Below are 20,693 nucleotides of genomic sequence, written 5' to 3' on the forward strand. Positions count from 1 at the left end.
AATAAATCCAGAAGCAAAGCTTTTGAGTCAAACAGCTTTCATCTAAGTCTACCTGAATACTGCCAGAAACAAAATACCACAGAAGCAGTTAATCGAAGCTCTACAACCGCATACTATTGCAATGCATCTGTCATGATATGTTCTCAAATGTATTTTTTGAAACATACTAATGCTTTAAACTTTTTAACTGGTTAACATAAAGTCCTATTGTGCAACAGATTTTTCTCTAAGAAAATAGCAAATGGAGTGTATGTGTATGATGCAGGGATCTCTGCGAGGGAAAAATGAGTTCAGTCACCCAAACAAAATATTATCTTCCTTGTAAAGTGGTTGTGAATTTCTTATTTAATAGTTTCAACAATAGAAATGTTGACTACTGCTACACAAGACTCCTCTGTATGCACATACAGTGATTGGAAAAAGGTTTTCATAGGACTCTGTGCAGTACTTTGAAAAGGTAAGTACACTGTGATTCAACAGCATGTAGAACCACTGAGAAGCAATTTCTTGAAGTAATCATTTCCTGTATGTTTGTATCAGAGTCTCACATCATTGTGGAATAATTTTGACCCACTCTTCTTTACCTCTTATTGAGGTTTACAAGCATTCATTACATTATAAGCACAGCTCTCTTAAGGTTCTGTCTCAGTATTTCAGTCGTTGATTTCTTGACTTTTAGTGGGCCACACCTCGACTCTCTTCTTTTTCAGATTTCCTGGTGTGTTTGGGATCATCGTCCTGTAGCGTTATCCAGTTTGGGCCAAGCTTTAGCTGTTGGAAAGATTCCCTCACGTTTGATTCTAGAACACTTTGATACTTTGAGTTCATGGTCGACTCGATAGCTGCAAGGTGCCAAGGTCCTGTGGCTGTGCAAAAAGTGCAAAGAATCACTCCTCCACCATTGTGTTTGACAGTTGCTATGAGGTGTTTGTGCTGATATACTGTGTTTGGTGGTGCCAAACGTCTCCACTTTGCTCTTGCCTTTCCAAAAGACATCGTTCCAGAAGTCTTGTAGTTTATTCAGATATAACAGGAAGCAGTAAGCAGTCTTAGTCTTAGTCTTAGACCTGTTAGTCTTCACAGGTTTACATAGACGCCTGTATATGAATATGTAAAAATAAAGTATGGAAAGTGTTTTTGTATTGTTTTTCTTTTTCTAAGCATAACAAACTACTGAAAAATAATATTTCAGTTGTTTAATGAAATAAAAATGAAAATGTATGGTTTTCAAAAAGGCAAAAGGTAACATAAATCTAATGCATTTTGAGTTTGACATTTGACTCTAAGCTCTGTTCCTTCCAGCAAACTATGCATGAATGTAAATCATCTCATCCACATCAAAAGTTGGCAGCTTAAGTTTCAATGAGGTTGACTATGTGCAGGCTTAATGTTGCTGGGGGGGTTTCACAGCCACGACACTGCATGCCACACTAAGTTCTATTTACACTGCGTCCTCACAGTAGGGGGTGACCACCCTGATGTCACATAATGATCCCGGCTTGGGAAAACTATCACGCCATGATGGGTTGTGTGAGCATCATGGGGTATAGATTGGCACAACATCTTTATCTAATTATTAATCTGATTATTTACTTCTGCTCCAGAGTAACGTGGGAGTCAATGTCCTTTTGAATTTGTTTTGTCCCTACATTTCCAGTTAAACAGATAATAGCAAATGTTCTGATTTACGACACTTCAACCTACTGATTGAGTTGTCATGAAATACTGTAAAAGCCTAAGGGCTTCAAAATAAAAGCCCTCCACTGGAGAACCACTACAAAGCTTTTGTTGTGAAGCTGAAAATGATAAATTGTGGAGTGCTGACTGTTTGTTAAAAGCATCTAAAATTGATATTTCAGTACATTCATTGCTAAATCAATAAATACTACAAAGAATAAGTGAAAGACACACTTCACCAAAAAAATGTTTGTAGTTACCGAGGGTACATGTTTTGGACAAACCTAATGTCCACAGCATTACCAAACTGAGCAGCTCCCAGCCCTTTTAATGAAAACAATCACACTGCAACGTCTGCACTGTCATTATGGTTGCTTTGTGATTGACACAGTGTGTGGACCTAGCCACATGAGCATCTGCCAATAGAGGATTTGTAAGAGTTCTTAGAAAAGACAGAATGTCCATTCAGTTTGAACATAGTTTACTTGTACACAAACTGCTTAGTTCCACAAATGTGCTGTAAATGGGTTGAGTCCTGTAGGCCTATTTATACACTATATCTACAGTACACTTTATATATTTTTACAAGACAATACAAAAAATCTACTCAACTCAATAAAAATAAGAGCTACATGGTAAGTACTATATGTGCTCCTGTATAGGATTTGGATTTGCTTGCCTAGACAACTTGGCAAGGTAAGTATTCCCTGAGGTCTTAAATATCACAGCTTTGGTTGGTTATTTGAAAAGAACTTCAAACTAGCAGGTCTAGTCAAATTTGCTCATTTACTAGTCTACTTTGATGATTGCTCACATAATTAGTGCAACACCATTTTGTATGATACAGTTTTGACCCTGAGTGCATCATAAAAAATGACTTCTTCCAGATAGGTCATAATTACTGAGAAAGAAAAGCAATTTTGCGATATCCAAGCCATATTAAAAAACAGATTTTCATACAGGAATTAAATAAGTTGACAATAAAGCTTTTTGTCAACTAAATTACACCCTCATCTTGAATGTTAAAGTGCTTAACATCAAAGCTGCTCAAATTTACACCTTGGCACACAGGAATTATCTCCTCACTAGTGTGAAACGCCATTAACACAAATACTGTGGTTAAGCAAAAGCCTGCAGAATGATGCCATTGCATAATGGTCATAGCTGTTGCCATATTGAAGTCATGTGTGTATATGCAGTAGTTTAATCTTTGGATTAAAACATGTCCTATTCATAAAGGAAATGGTGCAGTTACAGGTCATTAACAACAATGTCACTTGATTCAATAACAATGATGTGCCATAGTATGGTAAAAATTGATGTGCTCATTAATAGAAAGACAAGTTATATCACAATATTTTTTTTTGATTAATGTAAAAGTGATATTTTATTATTCTGTGTCAAAGCAGCATTTGGATAAAGTGTTTGGGGGAAAAACAACACACACTCCTCTATATTCCTTTTTATGCCTATCAATATCACTTTCATGGTTTAATTTTCGCCTCTGTTGTTCTAAACTCTCAATAAAACAACATCTGCATGTAGGCTACTGTAGCTTGTGAAACAAATACAAACAAAGCAAATGCTTTGCATCTATGAGCATGCCAAAGCGCTGTGTCGCTGCTTAGTCTTTGCTGCATACAACAAGTGCATCTTGGCAGAGCAATGTCAGCAGCAGCCAGAATCTTCTATTCTTGTCTACATTGTTGGTTCCATTATTCTTCCAGTTAGGCAGCCATGTGGATAAACAGGCCACTGTAAGTTTCGAGTGCTTCGATAACAACAAAAGCACAAGCCACAATAACCAGATTGCAGACACTTTTACAAACATAAGTCAGACACAGGGTAACAAGTCAAATTAGTAAAACGTGTTTGTGTCAAGTAGTCCACTGTGAAAATATGTTTGCAATTACAATGGCTAATGCAGCTTGTAGGTGATTGCATAAACTTATGTCAATCAATGTTTACAAAGCTTCTTACAGTGATTTATGTATTTTGTTGGTTACTGTAAAGTAAATATAACTCACACCTGTATTGTTTTCTGTATTTGAATCTTGCATGGGACAGGTCAGCAAACTTAGCTTCCATTTTTAGTGATGACGTTTCATTTTTGAACAATGAGACCTGTCACTAAATGTCATCTTACCACTTCCTTGCCATCTCGTCACTCTTTTCACAACTTGTCACATTGAAGCCCTGTCTGTGACATGAGCAAACTGCTAGCTTCCTTCCAGGCAGGCTAGTGGGCTTTATTAATATTTATAGAATAACAGCTTAAGGCCATCCCCCTTGAGAGCTATCACTCCACTTTGCTGCCTAACACTTGCAAAATATATTGACAACTTCTTTTCAGCACTTCCCTGCCCCTGAAATCCTCCCAATGTGGGTGCAATATGCACTAGGTTTCAAAAATGCCAGTTTTCTGAAGGAACAAAGACTTTTAGTGCCATTTGATTTAAAAAACTTGCAAAACTGTGTAATCTGAATTCAGTTTGGAAGGAAAATTTTAAAAGGGACTGGGTTCTTTTTTTTTCCAGACAATCATAATGTTATGTCATGGATGTCACGATGGTGTCTGACTGGGTGATGAAAGAAAGCGCTGTTGACAGCACTTTGATGACTCAGATATAACCAGCCAGTTTCAACCAGTTTTCAGTCAGAAGTTTGGACCAAGAACTTTATGGCACAGAAAATCTTCCCATGTAGTTAAACTTCCGTAGCTACAAAGGAAAACCTTGACACCAAGTGACACTCGCATAGACAAAATCAAAAGGGATTGTTTCCTTCCTGAAACAACATCAGATTAGTTGGATTAGCAAGACTCTAAGAAACTGAAAGATAATTTCACCAGTCCTTTCCCTAAATAAATGTTTCCAGAGATCTACTGATGGCTACAGGCAGACTATATTACCCCATGGTAAGTGTTCCCCAGGCATACAAGGTAAATAAACTGCGTTCAGGTAGCAGCTGGCAGTAAACCCCACAGCGCTCTTCTTATCCATGAGCTGAATTAACATACTTTTAGGCTCTTATCCATATGACACTTAAATAATATAATCCTATATTAAAGTAAAAAGAGACCCCCTGCCAAACACACACACACATACACACAAACATGCAAATCCCTATGCTAATAGCCAAATACATACAGTACAAGAATTGAACAGTTCATATTAGCTCTTTCTACATTTTAGAAGCATATAAAGTCTTGGACATATAATTCAGAAGACAACGTATTAACAGATGCTGGCAGCAAGTGGATGCCAACCTTATAAAAACACTCTGATCTGAAAATGTTTTTAATTTCTTAAAAAAGGCTTAATCAGTCAGGAGTGTGATAAGCTTCTAAATGTCCTGCATCTTCCCTTTCATGTAGTCCTAAATCACATCCTCTAAAAATGTCTCTGTCACAGCAATCATAGCTTAAACTAAAAGCAACAAATTAGTGTGAGATTAGAGAGGGATTCAGGACTGAAGTCAAGCACTTTGAAGTTAAATCTTACAAACAGTCTGTAGCACTGCAGAGTAAAACTTCCGTAGGCCTCCCAAGTAATCACGATGCCTACTAAGACCTTAATCAATCTCAAGCCGAATTTAAGCAATGTAAGTTAAGATATAATGTAATATAGTATATCTACACTACGGCATGTATGTTCTGTTGCCCAACAACCTGCTAACCACTGTCACAACTAAACACTGTAATCCAGCCTTTCATGAGTAGATTTCATTAATCTGAAACAAACACAAAGTTCAAATACTTACACATTTTTTATTACTGCATTTACAAAATTAGAAAACATTCAGATCTGTTTTCAGGCACTACACTTGGTAAAAACATCTCTGCTGAGCATTGACTAAATAAAAGCTATGTTTGTTCCAGACCAGACACAATCTACAGTCTTCAATTTTCAAATCAGGGTAGTAACAAGGCCTGCTACCACCTGTCACAGCAGGTTATTCCCATACATTAAACCGTCTTCTCACTTGCTCTTCAATTTTCACGAAATGTATGGTTTGTGACATTTCATAAATATGCTTGTAATCAACATATCATTGCAACTGATGTTCTTGCTTACCTAATCTTACACCTACATTAGATGAGCAGGACATGTAACCCTGGAAACCTAGAAAATGGAGGAGAAGCTTCCAAAAAAGTTGATGCTGTGAAAAAGTCTATTTTAACCACAACCATTATCTTTTTGTTGACTTAAACACATGGTTTTGATGACTAATTCTAGCCTAAACTTAAAGAAGGGACTAAGAACCAACAACTCAACATGAGAGCTAAACTTAATGTAGGTTATTCCTGAACCACTCCTCATGCAGACTTTGTCAAAATTTAAATGTAAGTTATTTAAAAATGAAATGTATTTGTATTAGAAAGGTACTAAGGCTTAGACAAAATATTCTTGCCTCAAAATGTGTCTGAGAATTGAGTTTCATTGGATGGCATAGTAATTTTTAGAAGAGGAGACAGGGTAAGCCACAGCAGAAGGTGGTTACTTTAATAAACTGGCATTACATCTTTGCCTTCAGCAATGCTGTTCCTTCTTGCACCTTGTAACATGAGCCTGGGACAGTTACACAAAGCAAAGGGTGTTTGGACTTTGGTTTTTCAGAAGTGCCATCCACCCAGCTAATACAGTAAGGACATGAACTCATTTTTCGATTTTCAGAGCTCTGTGTCAGCACCCCCTATAAATCCGTGCAGTGATTCAAATATAAGTACGGCACTGGCATTGCTGTGGCCCTATTATTATTCATAACATTATATGGCCATATTGACTTCTTATTGTATATGCTGCTTTTTCAACTGTAAATCACTAGGGTTTAATTACCTGCAAATTAACTGCTGTTTCACTATCTTGCATAAGATTATCCTGGTCATGATGAAATGCCACAAGGGACGCTGATCTGATGGGAGGATTCGAAGACACAGAAAATATAAGATGCCACTTTGTTAGTGTGATAGATGCAAGGAACGTGACGCCTGCCAGCTAAATCACCCTCATAATGCGACTTTCAAACACTGCAAGGACATCTTATAATTCCTGTCACTTTCTCAAGCTCAACATGAGCTGAGGTTCAATCATCACATTACTAGCTTTTTCATCTACTGTCCATAGCTGGAGCAGGCCACAGTACACACACGCAACAATGTGAGTGGGGCAAATTGCTGCACTGCATTTAACTCAAGTGGTGTAAAACACATTGACCCGACAGTTGGGCAGAGTAAGTCTGAGCAGTAGTTGTGAGCAGTTTGAAATGGTCAGCCTCAATTTTTCTCCATCAGTGTAGATTTTTTTTTAGTGCATGATGGGCAATCAAACAAAGGTTTGGAAGGCCAGGGATGTCAAATCTGCTCTTTTAGACCAAACTGCTTGATAATTCCCGCTTTGACATTCAATTTATGGCACATTTTAGGCTGTGGACCATCTCAGTTTGCTTAATTTGCTGCCTCAATGGTCCATTTTGTTTTGCACCTGCTTTAATATATTTTGTTCAAATATTTGAGCAAATTCTACTTAAAACCAAAGCCATTTCACTGGTCTCAATAGAGTGATTATTATCTAGTGAGCCTTACCAAGATTTGGTTTTGGTTTAAGTAGTGCATCTAAACCTTCAAGGAAACAGATGAGCTGTGGACATGCAGCTCTGCATACGCTTTGGGTGACAAGAGACCCAGGGGAATTTATTTCCCAACTCCTGCTTGAAGACAAATGTAGGCTATACCAGCTGTAGTACTTCAAGTCATGGTTAACCTTGTTGACATAAAGCAATGAATCATTTAGCCTAACATAATTAGTCAACATAAGTGTACTCGTATCAACTTCAAGAGTAAAAACTCAGGTGAACCCGTGGACTAGAACAATATAAAATGCAAGGCACAAACTAGCATTGTATTGGGTACAAGTGAGTAATTGAATGCTTTCGTGAATGAATCTAAGCATGTTAGACTTCAGATTTCTGCCTCATGTGTGACCTAACACTATATTTCCATTAGATTATACTGCAATTCTAGTCAAGGAAAAAACATAACATGAATTTAAAAAAATTTATTGCTGTTTTGACGGCTATCTTCCTGGAAAAGACGTTGATGGTTAATAGGAAAAAAATCTCTATGTGTATTTGCCATTGTTGCAAAAGCCTGCTCATAGGGGATCGAATAATTGTTGGGTGGGTTTTCTCTGTAATACTGTAATTACTCTACTTTATAGTATAAAGTAGTTGAAGGCAACTATTGCTGTGATGTAGCTATATTTAAATAACGATAAAATAAAGATGAACTGTTTAAAATGACAGCATATTTCTGGTATAACCACATTTTGCAAATGTTAACTGGCAAAGATCCTGAGAGCACCAACACCCTTTCTTTAACTGTTAAATTTGACATTCTTAAAAAAGGACAAGTGAGAAATCATCATGAAACTACCTGACTATATCCTGGCGTTCAAGAAGCTGCCGAATATGCTGGGGGCATTATCATCTGAGAATATGGAGATAAGCTCAGAGAACAGTGTTTGCACTAAGTGCACCTGGTCCTCTAAAATGGCCTCATATTATTTGGCTGTTAACAACCATGCAAGGCAACCATCAGATCTAATGACCCTGCTGAGATGGTCGTTCGTCCCATTACTTGTCCAGAACCATATTTAAAAGTGGGAATGAGATCCTGTCAGTTTAAGCCATACTTATTCTTGCTTTCCATGCAAATTTCCTCTATTTTTTGAAAAAGAAAATAGGATAACAAAGCAGATAAAGATGTTTGAGATTTATGTATTTCAAAGTTCTAAGTTCTAAATCCTGGGCAATACTAGTAATTGGAATTACTCTAGAACTAAGTTTCTAATAGCATTTATAGATTTTTTTAAGCAATGAAGTGTTGTCAAGATAATATTTATTCTAATAGAATATATTGATAAATAAAAAATATTTAATACCATTTTCTGTCCACAGGCAGAAACTGCCACAGTATTACGTCTGCATTTTTAGATAAACACAAGAAAAGGTTATAAAATGACAGAATACAAGTAGTTGAGGCACTGTGGTGACTTACACATTATTAAAAGAAAATCAGACTGGTTGTATGTTGTAAATTCAATTCAATTCAATACAATTTTATTTATACAATGCCAAATTACAACAGCAGTCGCCTCAAGGTGCTTTATTTTGTAAGGCAGACCCTACAATAAAACATACAGAGAAAAACACAACAACCATATGACCCCCAATGAGCAAGCACTTTGGCAACAGTGGGAAGGAAAAACTCCCTTTTAACAGGAAGAAACCTCCGGCAGAACCAGGCTCAGGGAGGGGCAGGGCCATCTGCTGTGACTGGTTGGGGTTAGAAACCCATACCTGTAACCTAAAGTAGAAGTGAAAGTGTTTGAATTTGTGCTTTATGAGAGAGCTCAAATTCTGGCACGTCTTATATAACCATCTAATGCAATGAAAAATGATAATGTTGATTTTTGGCAGCTATTATTTATTCAGGGTGTAGATTAAGTTTGATGGAGAGGTCTCCTTCAACCTTCCTTTGACTTCTCTCTAATTAAAATAAAAAGATATACTCTGGTGCTAAGTTAATGACTTCAGCTATTACATTCAGACACCCTGTGGTTATAATCATGAGCCTGCCCAGGGTGTTTACTGTACACGAACTGGTGATCTGAACATGTCATTTGCAGAAGCAGGAAACAGACCAACAAGTAGCCAGTGGCAAGAAAGAAACAGCCGCTGCCAATGATGTTCATTTCTTGAACAAAGTCTATTTTTTTCTTCATCCTTTTCAAATCAAATCAGTGGCATAGACAATAATGTTATATCCAACAACAACACATAAAATAACAGCAACTGGTAAGAAATTTCACTTTAAAAAATATACAAAATAGTCTCTGTGCAACAGAACTGCTGGTTTTAAGCCATAAAAGATGATTAATGCATGAACTATGGCCATCACTATAAATGTGCCCTGAGTTCAACTAACCACTTTACTTTGATTTTTCTTCTTTTCTATCTAAAATGAAATCAGATATAGGAGGATAACGTAGTATAGCATAAGAAAAACAGGCTAGTGCTCTGTTGTGCCACTGAGCAGACAAGCATATATCAAAGTAGAATTTGTAGGGATAATCAGTACAACACCTGCAAGTTGTCATTAGCTTCTGCAGCAGCGAGAGTCATCTTAAAAAATTGCTACACGCATACTATGAAATGTCGGACACAAAGGGGAGTCTGTTGCCATGTTCCCAAGAGGAGAAATACTATCCTGTGTCCGGGGGCTCAAGTGCATAATTTCACCCTCAATCTCACTCCTCGAATACTTTGAGTGATTCTGACTTTCAAAGCACCATACAGGTGTAAGATTCCACTTCTTTTTTTAAATGATGTCATAAACTGCAACACACATTCAAACAAACAAAGGATTTCAGCACACCTGATGTGAGATCAAATGTTTGTTTGTTCATATTTCCCTTCATTAATAAATCTGTAAGAGAATAATGTTAAATGAAAAAAGAACCTCTCTCTCTCTTTTTTTTTTATCTGGGATTTTTGGATTTCTCTTTGTTTACCTAGTGAAATGGGCCCCAATGCAGTCAGCACAGCAGCGATACAGCATCAAAGTTAACTTCTTGAGGTATGTTTTTTCAAGGAACCGAAACCACCAAGGTGAATTCAACTGGGAACTGCTCTGCATTGCAATTTTCAGCCTCTTTAGTTGTTTAAAAAGTCCTTAGCTTTTTTCAGTTTTTTCCGGCACTTGTCACTTCACATTTTTGTTGATTTACCAACTCACAACAAACCCCATGAAGCTTCTAAAAGCACTAAAACAGACTGCCTCGAAAAAAAAAAGAGTTCTATTTTTAACGTCAGGTTGACAAGTCCGTGCTCTTTTACTTCAGTTTTGTGCACGTCCAATTAGAATGATTCAGCATAAAATTCACAAAAGAGAGATCTGATATAGTGTTATTAGTAGTACAAAGGAGGAAGTCTGATTTTCCAGAAAGAACTGCTATGCTTGATTAGCTGGTCATTTGGTAGCACCACATGCTTTTGATTTTTACAGTGTCCTCGACTTGTCACGCAAAGTCTGGAGCTGGCGTGTCAACATTAGAAAAAAAAAAGAGGTGTCTGTGCGTGTGTGCGTTTGTGTGGGCATGCTTGAGTGAGAAAAGTGTGCACGTATTGCTTAGCTTTCATGTCGTGTAATCGTGACAGCTAGCCATTAGCTCTATATGTGATAAATCAGAGCATGACAGACTGCAGCTTCAACTAAACATAATGCTCCACACAGTAGATAATTCACCTCTGCCTTTGTTGCACTCAGAGCTTCTAAGATGAAAAAGCATGTGGATCACACACTGTATAAATTAGCAGAAAAAAACTAAGAGATAGTACAAAAGGAAAATATCACAGATAGTAGTTTTGACTTCATTGACACCCTGATCAATTTAAGGTTTTTAGTCGTGCAAAACAGGTAAATGCTGTATTCCTGTCCATTTAAATAATGGATCCATCATTTAAATGGATGTGACCTCCTGTCTATCGTCGTGCTCTTCCCACTGATCAAAGAGGACGTACTCTTCACCCAAACGTGCTATCATTTTTGCTCCCTAGATGATGGTACAGTTCCTACAACAATTATTACTTGAAATACACAATATCCCCCCTGGAAAACTCCATGGGGAATGAAGCATTTCATTGTTTCCTCTCTGTCATCCTTCTGCCCCTGAACACTGCCAACATTAGTTCAAACACAACAATCGGTTATAGAATATAACAAGGTCCAACCACAACTTTGATGTCATCTTTCTTTCAGCCATCTGTCCCTTGGAGAATAGCTGCGCATTCAGTTCACAATAAAATGACAACTAAGGCGAAAAGACATGCAACAGATTTTTCATTTGTGACCACAAAGGGAGGGCTGTTCCCCCTCTTATCATGCAGAGAACTAGTGCTGAGACTGCTTCTCAGAGCTCATCAGCACGACAAAGACAACTGAGAGAATGCAGCCCTGTTCTACAAAGGTTAACCTCGACGGGACCTAACAACTTCAGACTTCTCATTTGATGTTCACTCCAAACACTTGCCATAGAGGACAGAGGGCCCCTGGATTCCCCTGGCTTTAACCTCTCATATCAGAGGTCACTCATCCCGCTACTACCAATGTCACTTGTGAGTTCTGTTCTGTGTAATCTCGCCACGTACACAGAGTAGTTTCTTAATGTTCTGGTTGACTAAAGCCAGTCTTGAGAAAAGCTGGACTATCAGCAAAGACAAGAAACACTGCAGTACCTCTTCTCAGTTTATAAACAATCTAAAAAATGTTCCCTCTGATAGGGAAACTTCACTTTTTAAAACCAACAACTACTTATCAGACTATGTGACTTTAAGAGTGGCAAATTGTTGATTATTCAAATGCATCACATTCTAATCTGTTTGATATCAGTTTATGTAAGTTTTGCGTTAATTTTTTTTTTTTATGCAATTCTTTGGTATAACTTTATTTCTAGTCAGACATCATTAGCAACCTGACAAAATCTATCACTGTGATGTAGCACGAGGCCAAAAATCTACGAGCAGCATACTATTCTCACAAGTGTGGGTGTGTGTATTAGTCTCACAACTTGCCGAGTCTGAGTACCCTTCACTCGCAAATGTTTGTATGCTGCATTAATTTAAATAAGGGGATTTATTTATTCACCTTAGTTAATTCAGTTGGTTCCATTGTGACCCTTTGCGATAACCCAGCTTGGAGGGCTCGCCTTTGGAAACTTAAAAAGATTAATTTTATAAAAAGTCAGAGTGAAACTGTATTAAATTTACAGTGATGTTGTGTTAAAGTTATATTGTGACTTATATCTATATGTGTGTGTGTGTGTGTGTGTGTGTGTGTGTGTGTCTATAAAGACCAAAGCACGCCCTGTATTAATATTATTAGTTATTAATATTATTACTATTATTATGCTGCAGCAAATCAGCTATGCAGTATTCCCTGGGCCTTGCTTCATGCTTCATTTAAAAGCTGCCGACACAATTCACTAGGCTGGTACTGCTACTCCACTATAAGGCTCCTACAAAGTTGAATATGGACCCACCTGTATTTTAAAAAAGACAAGGTGTGTGGGGGGGTCCCAGCCACTTCAAACCCCTTCATTTGCCCCGTGATTTTCAAAACAAATAAATAAATAAATGACTTGTAACATAATGTAATGTCGCAGCCTACTCTTAGAGGCAGTCACTGTACAACACAAGGTTAGGCTTACAGTCATACATCACAGTATTTTAATCTACCTAAATTCAGTCCTTCCACATCCTTATTTATGTGCCTACCTCACATCATTTAGGACACGCTGCAGCCATTCCCAATCCTCAGCCTGCTAGGAAAAGCAAGTATGGACTTTTTGATCCTTTTGCTCGATGTCAGATCTACACAGCGCGATGTTAAGGCGGTCTGCAAACCCTTTGGGCTGCTAAAACCGAGGAGCAGGTAAACCTACCGTGCTGCACCGCTCACGAAGCCCCCCGTTAATCTCTCGCTCGCTCGCTCTTCTTAACGTGCAAAGCAAAACGGGCAGATTTACAAAGAGCCCGCACAATCAAACGCTATGTTCAAAAACAACACACGTCTGTAGTGGAAGTGATCGCGGCTCCGTGCGTTAGTTGTCCGTTTTTGCTCCGCTGCTGCATGATGTTTGTGTGCCGCTGACCCTGTTTTCTGCAACACAGGCACACACACAAAAAATCAGTAAAATAAACCTTACCATTCTGAAGACACATCCAACGTAGCAGGCCTGTCCCGTTGACAATTCACTATTTCAGTCTGGATTGCTCCCCCAAAAGCTCTTATGCTTCTACTTCGCCGCCGTCTTCTTCTTCCCTCCCTTTCGTTTTGATAGTAACCGGAGTATTTCCACTGTGCACGACACGGTACGGCTGAAAGAAATCCTCCTCCTCCTGCTCCTGCTCTTCCAAGGTGCCGCTGCTGTTGCTGCAGCTGCTTACAGTGCTCTCAGAGAAGCAGCACACATGGACGAGAAAGGCAGCCGTCCAAGATGCCCATTTACATGCACAGCCCTAATTGAACGCCTTCAAAATCCTTAGGGAGAAATATGTTAAACAGTCCCCGAACACAGAGTGGGAGATAAGGTGACACGCCAGCCGACGTGCTGGGGAATGGCAAGCTGCGTGGTCCCTCACGATTTACAATTACGAGTTTGGAGAATAGATGAGTGAGCGACTGTGCGTGGTCGCCCCCTTCGGTATGGGCTACTGCCGCTATAACTGCCCGTTTTTCTCCGCGGAAAATCGTTCTAGTAATAACCCTGCAGGGGGGGAAAAGTGTTGCCCTAATGTTATTTACGTTTAACACATTATGTTTCATCCTATTTTCCACCAGACATGGAAAACCTAAGAAACATATTCGATAGATAACAATTTTAAAGGAATAGAGACTTCCAAAACATAATTAGGACTTAATAAGTTAGACCTGACCGATGTCCTCCTATTAAGATTTGGTCAAAGCGCATCGTTTTTAATAATTATAAAGGTCATAATCAACCAGAATTAGTGTTGCACACTGCAAGTGCGTCCTTCCATATGTGCAGGGTGCCAGTTACTCAAAATGTCCATGTGTAGTAATGTTTTATTTTGGGGGGAGATACTTAACCATTACAAATATAGTCTATGAGGAGACATTAAATAAGCTTGCCTAGTACTTATAAAATCAATGGAATGGGAATTAAGAAACATTAAGAAATGGTAGATTTTGTGTTAAGTCGCAATTGCTGCTGATATGATAAAACTGAATTGTTTCCAATAAAGTCAAAACTACGATGTTTAAAATAGGCTTCCATTAGTAAATGCAACCTAAAATGTACTAATAAAGTTGTACAGCTCAATATTGCAACATTTGAGAATGAGCCCGGGTGTTTTCCTCAACCTGTGCTGAAAGCGCTGACACTAGGGTTTGGTAGGTTAACGAGGAGACCATCTGTCTTGTTTCATCTGACAAAACTTTTGTCTGGCCAGGTTCTGATCCTAAATCCGCTGCCCCATACTTATCTCAAATTCCTAGTTTCTCCTCCTTGGTTAAAAAGACTGGTCAAGAGTTCCTGGCCCTGGAAGTGTGTTTGGTCACCCAAAGAACAAGAGAGGGGCCATGTGTGGCCTTTAATTCACTGCATTGTCTGCCAAAAGCTAATCTTGGCCAGGCTCAGAGTCTTACTGCTCATGGGCTGTGAATGGATGAGTGAAAAGTTAAATATGCTTTCAAATGTAAAACTGAAGACCAGCCTGGTATTGTGGTTTGTGTCATTGTGGGAATGTGAGATTTGCCGTTGACCCAGGCAACAGGAGGAAAAGGGCCTGTTTCAGTTTGAGATGCTGCATTCAGGCTCATGTTTGCATGCGGTAGGCTGTAATTCAGTGGTCATTACATTGATTTTCATGCCGCTCCATGTGTAAAAAAAGAAACTGACAGCTCACAGTGGTAGCCTTTACTCAACCATCACACAGATTTGACGGCACACTGTATACATCAGATACCAAATCCATGTTGTTGGAGCTCCATGATTTGACCTTCATTATATACGTATGTTTGTTTTGGTTAATGCTCACTGCTCTTATAACATAAAATTCATGGGAAACAAACTTTTAAAAAATCAAATGGACAAGACACGCTCGTAACAACAATCAGGCAGACCAGTGAAGTGATGATCTTTATAGAGATTTGGTAGAGTAAATAAAGAGGAAGCATCTCTACCAGGAGTTGACCAAAATCTGAGCTAAAAGATACCCAGTACCACACTTACTTGTGCCAGATTGCCAGACATGTGACTATATTGCTTTTGTTTCTTAACAACTTTGCCTGAAAATAGCTGCTTTAGCCCCTCCCACTTTTAGCACACTTGCTTCTGATTAGCTGCTCTTGAAAACCACAGCTTTAAGAATATGAAAAATTGTCTCAAGTGATTGGAGCGGTGTGAAGCCAGATCTTTTAGCTCAGTAGAATTACTTGCACATATGCTGACTGCAATACTTTAAACTTTCATGTGGAATGTGAGCATTCACTGTGATATGACTAATATATGCATCAAACATATGACTAATGATCTTTGGCAAAACTGGGTTACACCAGCAGCAAATAAATAAATACTTACATACATAAATAAAAATAACACAAATAAAAAAATATAGGATACAGAATACAGCTGATCATGTGAAAATACAATTTTCTTTGGACTAAGATAAATGAAATGTACATCTCTAACATACTGGACTGATGCTTGCGAAATAACATTTACATTTATAGAAAACAGAGAATATATTCCTATGCAATGAAGAATTTATTATCACAGCTATGCAGCTTTATCTTAACTCCAGATGGAGATAGCGGTACCTGTTCAGAGGAGTGACAGTCATGTAACGTGAACGTTAATGGCTGTCGACTCTCATAATCGGTGTTATAATTAGAACATGCTGCGCATGTGGTTGGAGACAGAATGCAGTAAGTAAATAAATAAATAAATATCTTATGGAAAATCCATATCTCATTGCTGCCATTAGATAGTGGGCTTGTGAAATGTGAGATCAATAACTCAGTCAGTTGATCTCTTTTAACAACAGAAATTCTGGACTGTTTAAAACCATATAGCATTCGGCGCTGTTATTAATCAATTGCGCAACAACTGATTTCAGTCCCTTTGCTAATCACTTAGTTGTCATATAAGCTTGTGAGTGTTCAGTCTGCAGCTGTGCATTCTTGTAATATCAAAGAGAAAAATATGTTAGCTTTTGAATTAAGGCTCAGTGCTGTGACTCAAATTATATGCCCCATAAAACTCCTAATTAGGGAATGTTGGGCTATGCTGTCCTCTTACTTTCCTACTTTTCTTCTAATGAACAAAGGAAATCATTAGAAAACACAGCCACGTGGTATGTGCGGTTCTCCACTATTCTTGCATGCTGTAATGCTGTTATAAAGCATCTTATCAGTCACGGCAGAACACATAAATCACAAAATATTCAAGAAATCCATTTAATTGGACCAAGCCCTTTTTGTATATAAAACCCCCCCAACAAAGCTAAATGAAAACAGGGGTGTATAAAGACAAGTCTTCCATCACAGTCAATGTGGTGGAAGGCTGTTTAGATTCAACTGTTTCATTTTATTTACACTCACAGCAAGTGACTAATTAGTAAATACTTTGCACTAAAACAGTGGCCCTTTGTCGAGCTAATTTAGTTTTATTCTCTTTTGAGGAGAATATGAGGCAGCATATAGTCTTGTCTGAACTTGAATGCTTTAGCCACCTTTCTAAATCCTCAGTGTCAACCACCAGGTATGAATTAGTTCTAATTTTAATATTCAGAAGCTTTAGTGCAACAGTAGAAAAGGTTAGCAATTAAAAGACTTATGGCATCTTCAGCTTGATGAATTTAAATCCCAAATTACCCATAAACTTGTCTCTTTTACATTCAGACTCACAGGGCATCAATGTCACACAAATATACTACAAAAAACAGTAGACAAAAAACTCTGACTCTGAAGCGATGCCCCCAATGCCACACATTACCAGTCAAAACTCCCTTTATAAATTATTTTTTGATCCTCAGTTGTTCAATGAACCTTTTTATTTTGGTAAAAGTCAGGGAAAACAAAACTGAACAGTCTCATGTACTTTGGTTCAAAGTGCAAAACTTATTATTATTATAATAATTATTATAATTTAGAAAATAGGTAGAAAAATCGTGGGATTACTTTGTTTTTCATATTACAGGGTGATACACCCTCTTGTCAGGCTGGAAAATAAGCAATCAAATACAAAAACGTAATGACACAAACTCCCAGCTCTGATTCCTGAACCCTTCACAGTCAACTTTACAGTTTGTAGGAAGGAAAACTACTGTACAATATTAGTAGTAAAGGTGTCACTGTCACACACGAATGATGGCACTGAAACACAACAGCTGCACAGATAATCCAACATTCAATTTTTAAAATTCAGTAAAAAGAGTTTTCATATATTATAAAAAAAAACAAGAGGATGGTAAAATCTGTTCCCACAAGAGGAATTAAACAGTTTTCAGTTATATTTATTTTTGAGTTACAATGAAAAATCTCGGCTTCCTTCACTTTTCAAGTTGTGATGTACTAAAAATAGTATCAGTGTGCGACTGCTCACTATTTAAGCTTATTAGGAAGCTATGCAAAATGTTTTGTTGTTGCAACTGTCACTTAATACTAATTAGATTTGGATTTTATAGCATTGATTGGCTCGGTAAGGTTATATATATATATATTTTTTTTTCTGAGTTACATTCTACTATACAAACCTGGGGCAACAAGTATGTGAGTTGGAATTTAGTGCAATATAGCAGCACCATCTCTATGTAAGAACACCCTTATTTACTCTAAATCACTTTTCCAGTTCACTGGTCTTGATTTGGGTGCACATTTGGACCTAAAATGTTTTCTAAATTACCATCAGAGCAACTTTAGAGTGTGATGAACCTGTCGTTATTCTTTAGTTTTATTCCTAAATTGGCCATTTAAGAGCAACGTGGCCCGCAGACTTTCTATATTCAAACCATGTTTCAGGCTTGCATTTCAATTGTCCTTATTGCGTTGTGATTGCCACTTTCAGAGCGACTAAAGAAAACAATTTTTAGAACCTTCTCCCTTTTCTGATGCTCTTTCAAGATCACTGTGTTGACATCAAGCGAATTACCACTCCCAGTTTGTTTGCTTTCAATTTTAGCAAACCAGTTTGAGGATTTTGTAGTCAAATTACCGAGCCAAACCCAGCTTCAATCACAACTTTCTCGTGCGGCAAACTTTCACTGCAGTTCTCATGCTTGTCAGTTTGAAGCTATTTCCCTCAAACTGTAATAGGATCAGGGCTCTGAACTGCTTCCACATGATTGATGAAAGATTAAAAGGATTGTTGAGATTGAAGGCACATTTAGCTCCCTACTGAGGTCCAATTTCTTGTCCTTGTGCTGGCAGTAGGGCTGCCACCATGCAGATGAGAAGATCACTGCAGTGAATGCCAATAATGTGAAATGGTTGTGCGAAAGTCTTGAGGACATGGCAACAGGGAAAAGCTGGCAATCATTTTAAATCTGACTGTTCCTCAGAGGGTCTAGAGTCAGTAATGGTCATGGAGGTGAAAGAAAAAATAAGAATGTGAAAAGGATAACTAACGAAAAATCAAGACAACAGTTGTGATTTTAGCTGTTACTGATCGTTTGCTTTCACCCTCAGGAAGCATTTGACAGCTTTTTGATTGAAGACACAAACCAAATTATCAATTTTTCCTTCTTGAATCTTTAATAATTGAGAGCACATTTATGTGCCTTAGCTTTGCCCTTCATTCATAAATATATTTAGTCATGATTTGCATTATGCAGTATACAAGGGTCTCATGAGTTGTTTTCTGTAATTTCAGTGCTGCTAACGTGAGAATTTTAGAACGCCCAATATTAAACATATTTAAGACACGTCCACGAAAAGCATTACACGAATGAACCTTCCTACATATTTTCAGCTGTCAGTTATGTTTTCCCACAGGGTATCCATGTCAAGTTGAATGTGACGGAGCTCTGTAATTAGAGGTAATACTAAATTAAGAATTAGCAGCTGAATGATATGAGGCGGTAAATTGTTATTTTAGTGGGACGTTTTCAGCTGCATCACACAGTTACGTGGGTTGTGACATACCCCAAAACCCTTAAGTGTCAAGGAGTCACTGCTGTTGGACACACTATTTTAACGGAATCCCTTTTATCGCGTTTATTTATGTTTAAAGCTGCAGAATATTTCACCTTATGTCTCCTGTGGTCACAGTATGTTTGATGCGATCAACACACTAGCTGGCTTATTCATGTGAAACAGAAATGCAAGAAAGGCAAGTTTTGACCTTGAAACTGTGTCATCCCGGTGTCCTGACCCTCTGTTCCATAGAGGCATATGATTAGTGGTGACCAACAGCGATAACGACTGCATGTCTGTCAAAATCAAGCTGAAGCTCAGTGCCCTGACCGTGCTGGCTCAGTATGAGCTGAAGTGTGGTGTCAGGGTCTAGGGTCAATTTACCAATTCAGCAGTGCATTAAGTCATTGCCTAAGCTAGCTCACCTCTACTGACAATTATTAATATGTGATCCTAAGCATAAAATAGTTGCAACATGTCACCAGAGACAACTTCAGAAACAAGCTATTTGGAAAGTGTTGGCAGCTGATGCACATATGTTGGATGCTGGGCAGCTGATGAATTATAAAGTAGGCTTACGTTGCAATATATTACACACATCTCATACAAGGGTGAACACAGACAAATGTCGTCATAAACCATAAGTAGCGGAGCAATAATTTTTTTTTCGGTTATCCAATTTCCTTCAATTGTTGAAGAAAACTGGAGCCTTGTTGAGTCATCTGCAATTGATCAAAACAATTGAAGGAGACAATCTCCAAGCAGAGTGCTGCCTCTTTCAGATGCAGAGAAGAGGCTCTTGATCAGATCACGGTGTATGGTCTGAATACGATTGTAATCAGCATGTTTTGCGTGGATCCCACTCTGGAGTCCACTCAGAGCTGTCAGCTATTATCAGCCAGCGAGCAGCGGCTGCGGTCTGACCTCATCCACCGCACTGTCCCTCACAAAATGGCTGAGTTATGACTGGCACAGAGGCGAGCTGAGCTGCTCACTTGTAAATGAGTGTGGCGCAAAACAGAGTGTTCATGCGTGTCACGAACAGCCCATCATTACTTTTACAGGGGTTGATTTGAGTCACAGCCCAACATATGGGTTATGATGCCTCAGATCGCAGACACGGTATGCATTATAAGAACAGATGTATTCTAAAAATACAGTGCTGATATAAGACATGAGTCGCACTAGATACTTGAATAGCAACCCTGTTTTTTTTCTAATTATAACATAATAATACCTGTCATCATAATTGTTTGATGTTATGAAAATTTTATTTCAATTTTGATCACCCATCAATGAT

The 20,693-nt window shown here is 38.2% G+C and overlaps 1 protein-coding gene across 1 annotated transcript in view; it reads right to left on the reverse strand.

Annotated features, from left to right (window-relative positions):
- tenm4 (teneurin transmembrane protein 4) overlaps positions 1-13,853 on the reverse strand; it is a 154,429-nt gene extending 140,576 nt beyond the window's left edge. Inside the window, 1 exon segment of the mRNA XM_039597960.1 lies at positions 13,443-13,853. The gene's annotated coding sequence lies outside the window, so the exon portion shown is untranslated.
- Positions 13,854-20,693: the final 6,840 nt, after the last annotated feature.

The sequence above is a fragment of the Oreochromis aureus genome, linkage group 14 (genome assembly GCF_013358895.1).
Source record: "Oreochromis aureus strain Israel breed Guangdong linkage group 14, ZZ_aureus, whole genome shotgun sequence".
NCBI lineage: Eukaryota > Metazoa > Chordata > Actinopteri > Cichliformes > Cichlidae > Oreochromis > Oreochromis aureus.